Source organism: Plecotus auritus, assembly GCF_963455305.1.
Source record: "Plecotus auritus genome assembly, chromosome: 4".
In the NCBI taxonomy this organism is placed as follows: Eukaryota; Metazoa; Chordata; class Mammalia; order Chiroptera; family Vespertilionidae; genus Plecotus; species Plecotus auritus.
Genome location: NC_137775.1, coordinates 98549371 through 98565656, shown reverse-complemented (window position 1 = coordinate 98565656; position 16286 = coordinate 98549371). Strand labels below are relative to the sequence as shown.

The window sequence follows — 16286 nt, the reverse complement described above, 5'->3', positions numbered from 1 at the left end:
CAGCGCCAGGGGAGAGCGGTGACCAGGGCTGGGGGCTGTGCGAATGGCTTTTGGGGAGGGAGAGCCTGAATATTGTCTCAGAAGGAGCTCAGCTTTCAGGTGGGGAGGGTAAAGGTGAACAAATAGCCTTGCTTGATCAAACCAAGACAATTCTTTGGCCCCACAAGGTTCTTTTCTAACAGCAAGTCTCCAGGAAGGGAATTACTTTGGTGTTAATCCAAAGGCCTTGGAATTGAATTTAGAAACCCCCAGCTTCTGGCTTCCTGCTTCCCAACAATTAAATAAAGAGAGAACTCCAGGTCTGGCCTCCAGCCAGGGTTCCTGACCAGAGAAGCGTGGGGAACGGGCGCAGAGAAGCAGGTTTTCTCAAGTTCCCTCACTCCCAGCTAGTGCACCGGCCCAGGTCGCCAGGCCGCTCTGCACCTCAGTCCCCACTTTGTAAAAAATGACTTTAATCAGACATCATTGCCTTAAAGGCCCAAATAATTAAGATTTGGAATATGAAAATGCATTAAAATTATAAAGCATGCTCCAAGTGTTGTCTACTTTTCCTTCGGTAGCTTTAAAAAAACCTCAGTTATTGCCGAAGCCGGTTTGGCTCAGTGGATAGAGCGTCGGCCTGCGGACTGAAGGGTCCCGGGTTCGATTCCGGTCAAGGGCATGTACCTTGGTTGCGGGCACATCCCCGGTCGGGGGTGTGCAGGAGGCAGCTGATCGATGTTTCTCTCTCATCGATGTTTCTGGCTCTCTGTCCCTCTCCCTTCCTCTCTGTAAAAAAATCAATAAAATATATTAAAAAAAAAACAAAAACAAAAAAAACCTCAGTTATTTGCAGTTTTACTCCAAGTCAATTCATGCAGCGTGACAAACGCATCCTGCTCTCTATCTCTCCACCCCCGCCACACGTTGAGTGCCTACTGGTAAGTCAACATGATGGGCGTCAGTTCATGGACACAGCCCAGCAGGGGGGCCAGCTTGTGCCGGTCTGCCTCGGACTGCCCCAGGTTGAAAACCTCGTGTTCCAGGAACCCCAAACCTCAACCCCAGGCAAATCCCGGGCCCTTGGGCTTATTGGAAGTGCTGGTTACCAGTTCCTGATAGCAGTGGCTGATCCAGGTGGCGCAGAGCCTGAGAAAGTGCACAGGGGTGTGCCAAAGAGCCATGGACAGGGAGTCTTGCGACCCACCGGCTCTCCTTCCTGGCTCTCACACTAGTGAATGACCTCAGATTAGACATGTGGCCTCAGGCCCCTCGCCTGTAAAGGAAGGGGATGTGATGCAATGCCCGCTCACCTTTCCCTGCAGCAGAAAGGCCACAAATACTTGCCCAGCCCCAGGGGGGATACCCTGTGGCTTTTGACAAGAGAGGCCAGTGGTGGGAACATGCTGGGGACCAAGTCCATCTCTGCCTGTGGGATTCGGCGTGGCCACAGAGTCCTTTAATCCCCTCTCTGAGCAGCAAGCACGTGGCAGGGAACGTAGCCCTAAGCCAGGGGTGGGCAAACTTTTTGAATTGAGGGCCACAATGGGTTCTTAAACTGGACCGGAGGGCCGGAACAGAAGCATGGATGGAGTGTTTGTGTGAACTAATATAAATTCAAAGTAAAGGAGCAGAGGGGAGAGCAAGAGAACCCTCTGCTCTTTCGGCTCCGCGGGCCGAATAGAACAGCCGAACGGGCCGGATTCGGCCCGTGGGCCGTAGTTTGCCCACGGCTGCCCTAAGCTAACAGCTGAATGCTGTATAGAGTTTTCTAGGTCACTTTCCTGCCTCAAATGAGCACATTACACCCCTGAGATTGGAGATTTTCCCAAGGATGAGTTAGATTCCTGTTTGACGAAATACAGTGCTGAATTCAAAAATTAAAGCAAGTTAAAAGACCTGCACTGTTTCCCTTATCATAACTTACTAAGCCACACACACACGCGTGTGTGTGCATGCGTGTGTGTGTGTGTGTATGTGTGTGTGTGTGTGTATTGATTTCAGAGAGGAAGGGAGAGGGAGAGAGAGACAGAAACATCAATAATGACAGAGAATCATTGATCAGCTGCCTCCTGCAAGCCCCACTGGGGATCAAGCCCACAACCCAGGCATTTGCCCTTGACCAGATTCGAACCCAGAACCCTTCAATCTGCAGGCTGACACTCTATCCACTGAGCCAAACAAGCTAGGGCTAAGCTACACCTTTTTTGATGTGGTTTCCTGTAACTATTTTACTTTACAACATAAAAGTAAAGAATACCTGCTGCTAACGGAAGTGAAACCACATTAATTATACTTTTGTTTTGTCTTCGTCGTCCAGATTCTCCAGCCGAACCATGGCTTGGCCCCGCTTTGTCCGAGCCAGGTAGGCAGGGGAGCCAATCGGGGTTGGGGCTGGTTAGGTGGGGGCACTGACTTCTGGGGGTTGATTCTTTTAAAGAACCCTTGACAGGAGCTTATGTTAATGAAAGCTGTTTTCTCATGACAGATCAGACCTGGCCTTTAGAGCACTAAAGAAAATCACACGGAGAAGAAATGGGGAACAATGATTGAACCCGAGCCCCCTCGAAGCCTCCCCACTCCGCCCATCTGAAAACAGCTCTGTTTCCATTCCACCGCTGAGCTCAGCTGCCTGCGCCAGACGGCCAGACCTCGCACTCTATAAATCGTCTCTGCCCTGCCCCGAGTTGCTGACTATATGTATTTTGGGGCCCGGCATTAATTCCCTCATCCTTGGCTGGTGACATTAAGATTTGTAACTGATAGAATGTGTTTTTAATGTATTTCCTGCAGGTTACTCTTAAAGAAATCTAATTCTTCTGAACTTGCAAAAGGTTCTGCTTCCATTAAAAAATCAAAGATATTCTGGGGAGCATGTCCCTTCAGCCTCCATCCAGAGGGACTGGGCAGCCCGGGGCCGGGGCTCCAGGCTTCTCTGCTGTCCTGCGCCCGCCCTGTCTGCTCTCTTCTCTGTGCCTTTGTTTTCCTGGGTATGAAATGAGGATAAATATTTGTCTGCAAGATGAGGGGTGTTGTAAGGATTAATTGGTTGGTGCTTCGGGAAGCCTTTGAAGATGAAAGACGCTCTCTGCAGATGCTAAATAAACTCATAATGTGTCTGGTTTTAATGAGCCAGGTGAAGCCAGTGGGGATGGCTGGAGATTAACCGTGCCTAGTCCAGAGCCGCCTGCCTGGATGGGGCCGGATGCTGGGCGGGGCTCCCTGCTGGCTCCTTGGATCCTGGCACAAGGCCTGGCACATTGGTGTCTATAAATATATGCAAAAGCAACCGAATTGGGATTTAACCCAGACTCATGTCACAGAGAGCAGGGCCCCAGACTTGCCAAAGCATGCTTACTGCCCAGCATTCAGCACCTGGCCTGGGCCCATCACTTCATCTTTCCAAGGCTCAGGCCCTCATTTGCCAGTGGGGATACTCGGTCCCCATCGCATGGGTTGTGGTGGGGATTCATCATAAAACAGCCCACGTTAAGGAGCACTTGCTCTATGTCGAACAGCACTGAGCACTTTACCTCAGGAACTCACTGAGCTCTCCCACGGGTCCAGTGAGGGAGGAGCTCCTGCTGTCGCCCCATTCTACCCCTGCCGAAACTGAGGCACCGCTGTTGGTAGCATCCACACGGCCAGGTTCCTGAGCACTCGCTCAAGAAGGGAAATTGCTCATGAAGTGAAATACCACGTGTTACAGCCAGCGAAGAGGACACGACGTGGAGGCATGACACTGGACAAGCCTGGGAATGGAGGAGCTGGAGGGGAAAGGACCCGAGTAGACACGGATGGGGGCCCAGACCTAGGGGAGGTGACAGGTGTGTGTGCACCCGGCCGGTTTGCAGGTTTGGGGGCGGTGTAAGTCTGGCGGTGTAAGTCTGCTCAGGGTGACCACATTTGGGATCCATGATACTTTGTTAAAAGTGCTTCATGCCAAGTCCTGGTGCCTCCAAGGCCGTCTGCTCGGAGCTCCTGATGGGGAGCCCCTGGGATGGTGCCATGGCTTCGGGGGAGGCAGCTTGGAAGGTGTGGATTGAGCAGCTGCTCTTCCAGGCAATCAACAAGCCCAGGGACCGGATGACAGCAGTCAGACTCTGGCCCAAGCCGTCCTTCAAGTCCACGTGCGGAGCCAGAGAGGAAACCAGGCCCAGGAAGAACGATTTCACACTCCCCACTGTGACATCACAGCCAGGCGCTGCCAGGCGGGGAGCCAGCTCGGACGAGGCTGGGAAAGCCTCCGGTTGGAACAGAAATATCTTCAGCAACTGCTGCTGCTGGTGGAAAGGGGAAATGGAATTTTGTTTAAACATGATGTTGTTTTGAAAGCCTGACTAATGTGAAAGTCCCTATTTAAAAAGGAGTTGACTCTACATTGAAATTGGTCCGTGTTTCCACCCCCACATGTTGACTGAGGCCTTGGAAAACAAACTTCCTGGTAGATCCTGATTCAGATCACACGGGAGCGAATGCTTCAAGTACAATCCCTGAGCTGTGAGCAGAAGGGCCTCGCCAAGAAAAACCCAGGTCCGCGTTTATGAAAAGGCAAATAGATCCCAAAGGGAGGCCCCAGTCCTCGCTGGCTTGGGGCACAGGCCCTCCAGGAAAGAACGCAGGGCTCGCAGGAGGCCTGGCCCAGACAGAGCCCCGCATAGCACCCAGAGGGTGGGGAGAGGGGCAGGGACCTGAGGCCTCCTCCCACAGAGCACCCACTGCGCGCTGCCATTCACGGCATCTTCAGCTCAGCTGCGGGAAGCGCGTGCAGATGAACATCATAATGTCCATTTTCTCGAAGCAGAAATAGGCTGGGAGCTTAAGCAGGGTGACCTATATCCCAGTGTGCCCCAGATAGTCTCCATTCATGCTGTTGTCCCAGCATAATTCATAGTAGCTTCCCCTCCATTCTTGAAAGTGCCCCATCTGGATGATAATGGACTCCTCGGCTAGGTGAATTGCTCAAATTCCCCCAGCTAGTGGGTGACAGCGTTGGGGTTTGAACCCAGGTTTTCCTCAATTCAAAAAGCAAACACCAGCCCTGGCTGGTCTGGCTCAGTGGATAGAGCATTGGCCCTCAGACTGAAGGGTCTAGGGTTTGATTCTGGTCAAGGGCATGCACCTCAGTTGGAGGCTGGATCCCCAGCCCTGGTCAGGGTGTAAGCCAGAGGCAACCAATCGATATGTCTCTCTCACATCGATGTTTCTCTCTCTCTCTCTCTCTCTCTCTCTCTTTCTCTCCTCCTTCCACTCTCTCTAAAAATCAATGGAGAAATATCTTCAGGTGAGAATTTTAAAAAGCAGACACTGGAGCTCCTCCTCATTCACAAAAACAAAGGCCGTCAGGAACGTTACTTGCAAAGCAAGGATGGCTCGGGAGCTGCCGGCCTGCCTCCTTCCTCTGCACCGACCTCCACGTCTCAGTGCAGGAAGGGCACAGCAGTGGCGCCAGCTCCACACACAAAACCCACCTCCAACAACCCACCTTGGATGTTTGTTTTGTCGCAGAGAATTAATCTAGCACCTTCTCTGTGATAAAAATGCAAGAACTGGCTTTGCATTTGGGCCACCAGCCCAGCTCCTGAGTTCTAACTTCCAAGACAGAACGCCCTCGGTCCACCCCTGAGGCTCCTCTCCTCGGAAGGTGGCCTGGCCCGGCCTCAGCCTGCTCCGCTGCCCTTTCTCCAGCGCTCACCTCCGAGCCTCAGCTGCCTCTGTAGCATCTGTTTATGTTTCAGGACCACAGACCTGATTCTGTCCTCACTCCTAGTTACCAGTGAGGACACTGAGGTCCTGAGAAGTCAATGACTTGCCCAAGGTCACAGGGCTGTAAGTCAAAGCCAGAAACCAGGTCTCCTGACCCTGAGGCCAGTGTTCTTTCAAGCCGGGTTGGTTCTCGGCTTGGCCTGAAGCCACCGGGATGGGTTCCCGCCAGTGCCACCTGGAGGAATCCGTTATCTGAAGAGACTTTTTGAATGCCAGAGACTACGGTGCAGCCGCTCGACCTGGTCCCTTTGCCCTTGAATCTGACCAAACCTGCCTCCCTGCTGGGTGGCTATACATAAACACCCCACAGTCAAAGAAACCACTCCTGAGGCTGCGTGTGGCCTTCAGACAGCTGGCTGTCAGAAACGTCTTCCTTGCATCAAGTGGGAATCGTTCCCTCTCACTCTTTGGTCTTAGTTTCTGCCCATAATGCAATGCAGGGTGCATCTGATCCCCCCCCCTCCCCCCATCTTTCAAATAGTTGAAGACTCACAACCATTGCTCTTTCGATTGTTCCTCACGTGATATTGTTTTGGTGGTAGAATAGGTAGAGAGACCCAAGATTGATCAACTTCTGCCTTTTATCTGCTGTGTGGCCTTGGGCAAGTCACTTAACCTCTCTGAACTTCAGTTTGCTCATCAGAAATATAGGGAGAGCATGATGGAACTTACTTCAGGCATTGTGAGGATCGGATGAGATAATCCATATAGCTGGCTAGGTACAGTGCCTAGCACAGTAAGCACTTATAAATGGTAATAATATTCTTGCTCTTCTTCAAGGTCATGCTATATTTCTCTGAATGCATCACCCACGTGTTAGTTTCTCTGGAAGCCACATCACACGAGTAACTTTTATCATCAACTGAAACCCAAGTCCGCTTTCCACACACAAAGCTGCCAGCACGCTTCCCCACCGGCAGCCACTCACGGATTTGCTTTGTTCTCCGGCTCCGAGCATGAGGCCTGCCGCCCTCGGATTATATTTCACCCTATCAGAGGCTGCCTGCCTGCTGCCCCATCAGGACGGTCTCTGGGATCTGAGCTGGAGACAGGGGAAGACGATAACCATGTGAAAATCACAAAGGCACAGCCACGTGAGCCCCAGCTGTCTCCTTTCTCTTTCTCCATCCCAGCTCCGTGAAAGCCCGCCCGCTGCGCCGTGAGGTGACCCTCCAAGCCTGACCGGCCGTGTTGACGTTCAGCAGGCAATTGTGTGCAGAGGACCCTTGTGGCCCTTTTGAAGTTCAGCAGAGGAAAGTGTAATCTAAGTGAGCTGGAACACATTTGGATAAAGCCGCTTGCACGGCCAGGGGCTTCCTTTCAGCAAAGCCATTACACGGGCAGCTGAGCTGGGTGAGCGCTCCTGCCTGGGTCCTGCATGCCTTCTGCTGGCCTTTGATCACAGGACGTCTGCACTCAAGGGGACAGCTCCACCTGACTCTCGTTTTACAGAAGAGGAAACTGAGGCCCAAAGAGCGAAAGGGGTTTGCCTGGGGTCACACAGCTGCTGAGAGGCAGACTAGAGCTGAGACCTTGTCTGTACCGGCCAGACCCCCTGCAGGCTGTGCAAAGTGGTGGGTGGTCAGTGAGGGAAAAGGGAGCAGAGAGGACAACGCAAATGTGGAAGAATGAGACCCTGTCCGAGGAGGACCCTGTGTCTGCACCAGCTGGCTGGCTGAGGACGGAGGGCCCGCTCACAGCCCGGACCATGCCTGCAGCCTCTCTGACACGTGGCTCCATGGGCCTCGCAGCCCAGGGCTGCTTCCCCTGAGAAGCGAACGAACCAACCTGCTCAAGGCCTCACAGTGTGGGAGGTGCTTCTGTGGATGCGTTTTGCCCTGAAAAATGGCTTTAAGATCCCCTGGTTAATGAATAGGGTGACACCAGAATCAACCTCATGAGTGGTTGTGAGGGTTAAAAAACCGTTTATCCCCACCTTCCCTTTCCTGGGAGAGAGAAAGGCTGTTCTGGCAAAGTGTGGGCTCCTAGCTGTGCTTCTTGCCCAGACTTCCAAGCCCACTGATCAGCGGGCAGTCCCTGGAAATGGTGGACTGATGGGTGCCCCCACGGTGGGGCGGTCCAGAGGGGTCCTGAGGTGCCAGCCTGTCCTCTGGTTCTGCAGATGCCCCTGAGCTCCTGAGGAAGGAGCCATCTGTCCTGAAGGGGTTCTTATTCTCTGGAGAGGGTCTCAGGTGTGGGGGGCTGGGGAAACGCTCCCAGAACAAGACAGAGGGTGATTCCCACCTCCAGACCCCTCCCCAGGCACGTGGGCTGGGAGAGAAGCCTGGTCTTTCTTTCCAGCCGTGGGACCTCGGTGTGCCATTCAGGCAGTAAGTGCATCGCGCTTCCTAGCATGACCTGCTCAGACGACGGGGACAATGAGCTGGCATTCTGAGAAAGCCCAGCCCCTGCTGGAGGCCTCAGGGGACCGGTTCTATAGATGATCCCCAAACACAGTGTCCACAGTTCATCTTGTTATATGTTCTAGATTCAACTTCTTAGCTTCCTCTTAGAGTCTTAGCTCTTTTTAAAAATATATATATATTATTATTGATTTCAGAGAGGAAGGGAGAGGGAGAGAGAGCTAGAAACATCGATGATGAGAGAGAATCATTGATCAACTGCTTCCTGCATGTCCCCCACTGGGGATTGAGCCTGCAACCCAGGCATGTGCCCTGACCAGAATTGAACCATGACCAGGCTCAACCTATGAATCATGCTGGCCAGGCTAGAGTCTTAGCTCTTTGAGGACCATTAGATGAGTGAGGCTGGACATGAGGTGTGAGGGGAGGAGAGACATGTTGGGGTGGACTTAGGAGCAGGGCTTCCAGGGACAGGTCATCCCAAAGGCAGTGGCATGCTTGGAGCCTCGTGGTTGCTGGTCTCTCCATCAAAGGAGCAGCACGGCCCCTTGCTGGCTGTGCAATGTGGACAAGTCACTCAACCTCTCTAAGCCTCGGCCTCCTCTTCTGGAAGCACAGGGATCATCATCCCGCTCCTGTAGAGTGACTAAGAGAATTACGAGAGCAGTGTGCTCAGTGCCAAGAACTCAGAAGGGGCTCCTCTGAGGCAGCTTCAGTCACTCATTCCTCTGTTGATGCCTTCATGTTCTCCTTGCTTCTTGTTTCAGACCCTGCAGTCAGGAAAGGAGGTGATAAACTCATGATGTTAATTAGAAGAGCGTTTGGCTGCTGAAAATCACAAAGGCTCACCTGTGTGAGGCTCCAGTTCCCTTTCTTTCTCACCTTGAGGGTCCATGTGACAAAGGCCAAAATGGCAGTGACTCCAAATAGAAGGTTATTTCCCTCTGATACAGCAGTTTAAGCACATGCATCAGTGCCAGGCACCCACGCTCCTTCTCCGAAGCTGCTCTGCCACCTGGCGCTGTGTCCACATTCCAGCCAGTGGGAAGGAAAGAAAAGAAGTAGAAGGCCGCGCTTCCCTTTAAGGGAACTGGTAGTTGCCTACATTGACACACCTGCGTGTGTGAAGTCATGTGCCATTGGCCAGAACTTTGTTACGTGGCCACATCTAGCTGCAAGGGAGGCTGGGAAGGTAGTCTCTAGCTCAGGAGTCCTCATCCAGGGTAGATTTGGCCCCCAGGGGACACTGACAATATCTACAGGGTGGTGATGGATGGAGGCCAGGGATGCTGCTAAATGTCTTACAATGCACAGGACAGCCCTCCACAATCATCCAGCCCCAAATGTTTAACAGAGCCTCAGTTGAGAAACCCTGCTCTAACTGGGCAGCCAGAACTTGGGGTTCTATTAAAAATGAAGACGGAGAGAAATGACACAGGGGACAACCAGCATTTTTTGCTATAGTCACATACACTGAGGGCTACATGATTGAAGAGGATTAAATGATATCTTTTCCCAGGGGCATCTCTCTCCAGCAGGGATCAAAGCTTTAAGTCAATGGGCTTCGAGGACTATCAAGAATTAGCCCACAAGACAGGGAGGATTTGTGGCTGGGCAGTCTTGAAATCTCACCCCCTGGGTGGCCCACGCAGAGCCCTGCCACCAGGGAGGCTGGAACCCACAAACCTCCCAGGGAGACAGGCCCCACAGGTGGGTTCACAGCCTCACCCTGCAGCAATTCAACCTCCAGGTTTTCCTTGAGCTGAATTGGGACCTTTTGAAACCCATTTCTGATTGGTTCTGTTTTCCAAGGAGGTGAAAACTGGGCTGAGCAAGAAGAGAGAGAGGGGGCCTTCATTACCAGGGAAGATACCCCAGTAAAATGTTCAGGATGTTCACCCGGCACTAAACGACCTGTCTCAAACCCTAGCCTGAGAACTTGCCAACAGCGAGAGTGAGGGTTTGGACATACTATAAGGAGCTATTCCACTGCTGCCCTGTGTGGCTGCACTTTGTCCATATCAATAGTTTACTGAGCACCTACATTCCAGAAAGCTTCCCAACACTTTACAGGTAGACCTCCTTCAATCTCTCCATCAAATCCTGAAAAGGCTGCTGTTATCCCCATTGCACAAGGGGTCTGGAGAGGTGAACTTGCCCAAGGCCACACAACTAGTAAGACACAGAGAGACCTGTTTTGACCTTGGGAATACCTGGCTCCAAAGTTTATGCTCTTTCCCCAATCACCTCTCCATCTACCAGGAAGGCCCAAAGGGGGCCTGACCTATTGGTAAATGTCTGTACCTCCAAGGAAGGAGTTTCCCTCCAGCTGAGTCACTTGTTCCATTGTGTCACCCGAAAATAAACCTCAGTCCACGGATAAACACCACAAAGGATGATGTCATCCATTCTCTAATTTCCAGCTGGGAACACAGGAGCACAGAGTGGTCAAGTGACTTGTACAAAGCCACACAGCAGGCCAGAAAGTCTCAAAAGCTTTGTCTCACTCTGCTCTAACAAATCAACAAACAGCCATGGCTCAGCAGCCCCAGCCACACTGCAGGCTTTGCCAGGAAAGCCGAGCTGTTAATCAGGGGAAGAGGTCCGGGAGGGAAGCCGAGGGAAGCCAGCAGGTTTCATCCCGCGGGATGCCTGGGGCTGCGCAGAGGAAGCGGGCAGGGAAAGAGTTGTTTTTGCCCATACAAAGAAAACAGCAATGACTCAAAGACACACGTGCTCCCAAGCCATTGAGCAGAAAGGGCCCAATTTTAGATAGATGCTCTTTTGAGCCTTCACCACACCCAGCGCCACAAGCCTGCGTTTGTCAACAGGAAGCCCATCCCAGCGATGCGTATACTGCCCCTCCCCGGCTGCCACGGGAGACTGCGGGGGGGCTGGTGGGGTCAGAAGCAAGGGGCCAGGCAGGCCGCTGGCTGAAGGAGCCAAGCCCAGGGAATGACCCTCAGGCCTCTAAGGAAGGCAGTTGTGTGCAGCAGCCAGGACCTCAGATTTCCCCAGGCCAGGTCGACCACAAGGGGCCTGAAACAGCTCTGAGGCTCTGTGCCCACGGGGCAGGGAGGGCAGCGGCAAGGGTGCGGGCGGTGCGAATGAGCACAGCGCCGCTTTGTTGGGGAGGCCCGGAGCTCTGCCCCCACAGGCTGGTCCACCTGCCAGCAACAGCTGGAAGAGATGTGGGCCATGGCTGGGCTCAGCGGAAAGACAAAGCCACTTGTTAGGCTATGAAAACTGATTCCGTGAACCTGAAACTCACTGTAAGGAAAACAATCAGACAATCCAAATGGAGAGGCATTCTGCAAAATAACAGCCTGGACCCCAAAATGTCCACACGGCCACAGCAGTATTATTCATAAAGCCCCAAAGTAGAAAGAACCCAATGTCCATTGACTGATGAATGGATCAACAAAATGTGGCATATCCATACAATGGAATATTATTTAGCCATAAAAAGAAATGAGGTTTTAATACATGCTGCATGCAACAGAGATGATTCATGAAAACATTATGCTAAGTGAAAGAAGCCAGGCACAAAGGGCCACAGATTGTGTGATTCCATTTGTATGAAGTGCCCAGAATAGGCAAAGCCATAGAGATGAGAAGGCTAAAAGGCTAATTCCAATGTAACCCTGATGTTGGGGGGGGGGGGGGTAGCGATCTGAATCTGTGCAGTAACCTAATGTACATTCTTGATAGCCTATAATTAAGTCACTGCCCCTTTCTCTAAAATCTGGTCTTGCAAGACCTGTTACCTAAATGCTCACATTTTACAGAGGCCATAAACCATGAACAATACAACCCCTGGAGGGGGTTATCAGTGCTGGCACCAGGCCAGGCCCTTAGATATGATCTCAAGATCCCCATCTCAACCTACGGGGCTTTTTGCAAAGCCCACGAAAGGTCCGGAAGTCCCATCCATATTTGGGGGACAAAGAAACAAAAAGGGGATAAAAGAAGGGCTTCCACCATATTGGTTTGCTCAGACTTAAGGAGGCAACTCCTCTGAGCCACCTGTGTAATAAAGCTGTGTAATGCCATTTCTTTAAGCATTGCTGGGTTTCTTTGGTCTTCTACAACAGAGACAGAAGGTAGTTTAGTGGTTGCTACGGGCTGAAGAGCAGATAATGGGGAGCGACTGCTAATGAGGACAGGGTTTCTGTTTGGGTTGATGAAAATTTTCTGGAATTAGAAAGTAGTGACAGTTGCACAATTTGGTGATTATATGAAAGCACCACTGGCATTTAGACTTTAAAAGGGTGAATTTTATGGTATGTAAATTATAGTTCAATAAAAACGTTTTAAAAACATTATAACTAATACAATGTGTGGTCCTTGATTGGACTCCATATTGAAAACAACGGTTACAAAGGACAGTTCGAGACAGGGACATTTGGAAATAAACGCTGTCTTAGAGATAGTATTGTGTCAATGTCAAATCTCCCAAGTTGATGAGGCACGGAGGTCATACCAGGAACTGTCCCGGCTCTTGGCAGAGACGCACTGAAATATTTCAGGGGAAGTGTCATGACGCCTGCCATGACCTCTCTAATGGTTCCACATTTACAAAAACGATGAGGTTAAATCGCTTGCCCCAGGTCACATGACTAAGAAGAGGCAAGTTAAGAAATTAGAAATGGTCTAGTGTGGGCTCTAGACACAGATCTGCACTGTGGGGGAGGGGGGCGAGGAGTGGGCTTTGGCACCTTTGGATTTGAAAGGCATTAAAGGGCCAGACCTGGAAAGAGGAGCCTATACTGTGCAGAGCCAAAAGGACTAGATCCGTTTGTCCTTGATTTTTCTCTGTTTAAAGATTGAAATCTTGGAGCCATGGGAATGAAGCTTCGGCATCCATGATGTTTATTTTGTTTTGTTAATATGTTTTTATTGATTTCAGAAAGTGGAAGGGAAAGGGAGAGACAGATGGAAACATAAATGATGAGAGAGAATCTTTGGTCGGCTGCCCCCTACAAGGGATCGAGCCCACAACCCGGGCATGTACCCTGACCGGGAATTGAACTGTGACCTCCTGGTTCATGAGTTGATGCTCAACCACTGAGCCACACCTGCCGAGCCATGATGTTTTTTGACATTGCCATTAATAATGAACCGGCTGGAAGAGTTGCCTTTGAGCTATTTTCTGATGTGTGCCCCCAAACACACGAGAACTCGTTGTCAGTACAGGTGAAAGGGGACAGGAAACCAATCAACTCAGAAGCCACTGCCTTCTGGGTTGTCCCTTTCCCAGAGTTGTCCGAGTTTATGGTTCAGAGTGGCGACTTCAGCGAAGGAAGTGGGTGAGGAGGGGAATCTATTTATGGAGGATTTTTTTGAAGCTGAGAGTTTTGTTGTTAAATACGACAAAGAATTTCTCTGGTCAACAGTCAACAGAGGAAAGGGTACAAATGGGTCACAGTTCTTCATAACAAGGAAACCAACTCCTCATGGTGTTGTCTCTGGGCACATGGTTTCCGGTCAAGACATTGGGAGGGAAGTAGCAAACCAGAAAACAATGCAACCAGCAAACCAGGTGCTGAGGCATGGACACTGTTGTGGAGAGCAGTTCCCGAATCCAAAGCTAAGAAAGGAGAAAAGAAAAGGCATAAATTCTCCTCCCCCGCATCAGGGACTCAGATAGCTTGTGGTTCTCAGTCTTCTTCCAATTTTTCTGATTCTGAAGGTGCTTCTGAAGAGAAATGAAAGAGAAAGAAAGGAAGAAAGGAAGGAAGGAAGGAAGGAAGGAAGGAAGGAAGGAAGGAAGGAAGGAAGGAAGGAAGGTAGGAAGGAAGGAAGAAAAGAGCCCTAGCTGGTTTGGCTCAGTGGATAGAGTGTCGGCCTGAGGACTGAAGGGTCCTGGGTTTGATTCTGGTCAAGGGCACATGCCCGGGTTGCGGGCTTGATCCCTGATAGGGGGCGTGCAGGAAGCAGCCGATCAATGATTCTCTGTCATTATTGATGTTTCTATCTCTCTCTCCCTCTCTAAAATCAATAAAAATATATTTAAAAAAAAATAATGCCTTGAATTTTTTAAAAAGAAAGACAGAAAGAAAACACACACACACACACAAGAATTACTGAAAACACAAGAAAGAAAAGAAGCGAAAGGAAAGCGAGAGCAGTGCATCTAGTGAGTGAAGCTGAGAATCTTTTTTGTTTGTTTTTTTGTTGTTGTTGCTCATCCTCACCTAAGGATATTTTCCCACTGGTTTTTATAAAGAAAGTGGAAGGGAGGGAGGAGAGACAGAGAGAGAGAGAAACATCTCTGTGAGAGAAACATATCGGTTGGTTGCCTCCCACATGCACCCCAACCAGGGCCAGGGATCAAGCCTGCAACTGAGGTGTGTGCTCTTGATCAGAATCAAACCCGGGGCCCCTCAGTCTGCGGGCCGATACTCTATCCACTGAGCCAAACGGGCTAGTACAAGGCTGAGGATCTTGATGTGCAACCCCAGTCTTCTGTCTGTCCAGAAGAGACCCCCAGACCCGAAAACAGATTTCTAATGAGAAAACGCCTTCCCGAAGCTGGTGAAAGGAAAGGAAAAGCAGAGACAGAGTGCAAGCCACCCAATTCCCAGCCTGCTTCACGCCAGAGGCAACTTTCATCACTGGGTCTGGCAGGAAAATTCAAGGAGAGGACCAAGGTGCTACCCAACTCCATCCAGCTCCCGCTCAAGGGATTTTTTTCAGACGTAGCGAGACTCCTCCACATGGGAACCCAGAGGTGCAAAGAGCTCAAAGCATGAGAGTATCACGTGATGAAAGATGGATAAAGGGCATAAGAGTGAGTTAAATGAAATAAAAGAAAATCAAAGAAGCCCAGTGAGAGTAAAAGAGAAAAATAACTGATCACAGGCATGTGTCTTAGAGTCCAAACAGAAAAAGTAAAAAGGAAAATAAAGAAAGTTAAAGACCATAAATCTAACAGCAAAGAGAGAGACATCAGAAGAAATTCAGGAGGAAAAAACAGGTAAGTGTAATGAAAACAAGGTGAAGAAAAGGGGCAAATCTAAAAGTAGGAGTAAAAGCAAAGAGAAGTTAAAGAGTACGGAAAGAGATACAAAGCATGATGGGCATGAAGACAAGAGGGTGAGGTCAAGGGGTAAGGGAGAGGTCCTGTGAATGCGAAGGGGAAGGAAGTGATGATTCTCCAGAGGAAGGTCAGGAAAGGGGTCTAGACCAGCAAGTCACACTCGCGTCCCAGCCGTGGGCAAACTACGGCCCGCGGGCCGGATCCGGCTGTTCTATCCGGTTCTCTTGCTCTCCCCTCCGCTCCTTTACTTTGAATTTATATTAGTTCACACAAACACTCCATCCATGCTTTTGTTCCGGCCCTCCGGTCCAGTTTAAGAACCCATTGTGGCCCTCGAGTCAAAAAGTTTGCCCACCCCTGGTAGACCATTAGAAGCAAGAGCGATGAGCGTGAGCGTAATAACAGTAAGAAAAAAGACAGCCACGTGGTCTCAGAACAGAGAACGTGCTGCAACTAAAGGCAAACACAGTTACAGGAGTAGAACAAGGAATGAAGCAGAAGTAGGGACTGGAGCAGATGTGTGACCGTGATGGCAGCAGACGCCCGGAGTGCCGTAGACAAAGAGCAGGAGCGCAGGACAAGGGGAGGTCACGGAGCCCGGAGAGGAGAGAGACACCAGCAAGGTCGGGAAGGAAAGAGACAAGGAGAAGGAGAGGAGACTCACGGAGCTCAGAGAGAGAAGGAAGTCAAAGCAGAAACAAAGAGAAATACAGAAACCAAGAAAGAGTTCACACAGGAGAGTCTGAGGGTGAGAAGAGAATGTGCCTTAAAAACCCTGATCATAACGGTTCGAGTATGTCCTAAGGCGAGCTCAGGAAGGACAGACACCTCCCGTGGAGCAGAAGGGCAAAAGCTCACTTGATCTGGATTTTCAGTACGAAACAGACCGTGAAAACGGGGCCTTGCAATCCTTCTGACCTTTTGGGTTTTAAGCAGGAGGTGTCAGAAAAGTGACCACAGGGATAACTGGCTTGTGGCGGTCAAGCGTTCACAGCTACGTTAAAAAAAAAAAAAAAGTTCAAATAATAACAGGGATAAAAAGGCTGATGATCAAAGTCCATTCTTAAAAAGAAACCAAGTAATCAGGACAATGAATAAAGTTCCCCTCATTGAAAAATAAGGAGGATGAGAAGACC

The 16286-nt window shown here is 50.5% G+C and overlaps 1 pseudogene across 1 annotated transcript; it reads left to right on the top strand.

Moving 5' to 3' along the window:
- Nucleotides 1-3987: 3987 nt before the first annotated feature.
- LOC308246739 (peptidyl-prolyl cis-trans isomerase G-like) lies at nucleotides 3988-15239 on the top strand (annotated as a pseudogene). Its single transcript has 2 exons — nucleotides 3988-4074; nucleotides 14540-15239. The product of its transcript is annotated as a peptidyl-prolyl cis-trans isomerase G-like (transcript).
- The last annotated feature ends 1047 nt before the right edge of the window (nucleotides 15240-16286 follow it).